The sequence below is a fragment of the Sinocyclocheilus rhinocerous genome, unplaced genomic scaffold (assembly GCF_001515625.1).
Source record: "Sinocyclocheilus rhinocerous isolate Xijiao unplaced genomic scaffold, SAMN03320098_v1.1 scaffold3119, whole genome shotgun sequence".
Lineage (NCBI taxonomy): Eukaryota > Metazoa > Chordata > Actinopteri > Cypriniformes > Cyprinidae > Sinocyclocheilus > Sinocyclocheilus rhinocerous.
In genome coordinates, this window is record NW_015632029.1 from 315,985 (window position 1) to 317,905 (window position 1,921).

The window sequence follows — 1,921 nt, forward strand, 5'->3', positions numbered from 1 at the left end:
ACACACACACACACTCACTCACTCACTCACTCAGACACACACACACACATCATCAAACACACACACATCATCAAACACACTTTGCAGTCAAACAGTTTTTAGCACGCACGCACACACACACACACACACATCATCAAACACACACATCATCAAACACACTCTGCAGTCAAACAGCTTTTAACACACACACTCACTCACTCACTCAGACACACACACACATCATCAAACACACTCTGCAGTCAAACAGCTTTTAACACACACACTCACTCACTCACTCAGACACACACACACATCATCAAACACACTCTGCAGTCAAACAGCTTTTAACACACACACTCACTCACTCACTCAGACACACACACACATCATCAAACACACTCTGCAGTCAAACAGCTTTTAACACACACACTCACTCACTCACTCAGACACACACACACATCATCAAACACACTCTGCAGTCAAACAGCTTTTAACACACACACTCACTCACTCACTCAGACACACACACACATCATCAAACACACTCTGCAGTCAAACAGCTTTTAACACACACACTCACTCACTCACTCAGACACACACACACATCATCAAACACACTCTGCAGTCAAACAGCTTTTAACACACACACTCACTCACTCACTCAGACACACACACACATCATCAAACACACTCTGCAGTCAAACAGCTTTTAACACACACACTCACTCACTCACTCAGACACACACACACATCATCAAACACACTCTGCAGTCAAACAGCTTTTAACACACACACTCACTCACTCACTCAGACACACACACACATCATCAAACACACTCTGCAGTCAAACAGCTTTTAACACACACACTCACTCACTCACTCAGACACACACACACATCATCAAACACACACACACACTCTCACACACACACACACACACACACAAACACACTCTGGAGTCAAAGAGCTGTACAGCGTGTACCCATCATGCACCAGTGAATCTCTTCGATTCAGAACACACCTTATGAATCGTTTGTCATGAGATCATTGTGTGGTGGATTTGTGATTTGAGCGAACATGGTTTTATCATACAGCTGTGTCTTTACTGTGGTTTGTTTCAGTGATTTTGCTGTGGTTCCTGTGGTAGAATCACTGTGTCTTCCTGATTTAACATGAGATTTAGATCATCATGCATTCAATCTGTTTAATGCTTCACAAAACCAGACCTTACAATACAAATGCAAACATTCAAAAAGGTTATTTTTTTTGTTATTTCAGTATTAATTGTTCTAAATCATGACTTCAGAAATGATTATTTGAACAAATGACAGATGAATTAATGTTTGCATTGGCATTGTATGAAAAATTAATGTTACAAAGACATTGTGATGGTGAGCCTGTATGTGTTTATTAGGGATTTGAAGTTAAATAGAGCAGTTCATTTATGATTCCTGAACACAACAGGAAGTGCAGGGGACTTTTAATTAGATTTTTTAAAATACTGTAAAGCTGCTTTAACACAATCTGTTTCCTTCCTCCTGCATGAACAACATGATGTGAAGGGATCTTGACCTTTGACCAGAGATTACAGTAATTTTTTTGTAAAATCGCAAGATGGATTCATATGAATGATTGCAGAAGAAGACGATACAAAGACTATGTGAGTTTCTCTTTATTTTCTGAAGGAAATATGTCGACTTGTTAGGATTATATTTTTCTCTTGTGTTTAGGACTTTGTTTGTGAATATTTAATATATAATTCCAGTGATGATACAGTAGCCAATTTCATTGGGTTAAACTCTTTTCTCATTCGTTTTCTGGACTCAAACCTCTAGATTCCTTATTAAGCGTCAGGCTTCTGTTTTGGTTGTTCATATTTTCACGTCTTTAGTGTGTCCCAGATTTCAAAGCAGGAAAAAACACTTTTCTGGGTTAAATAAAT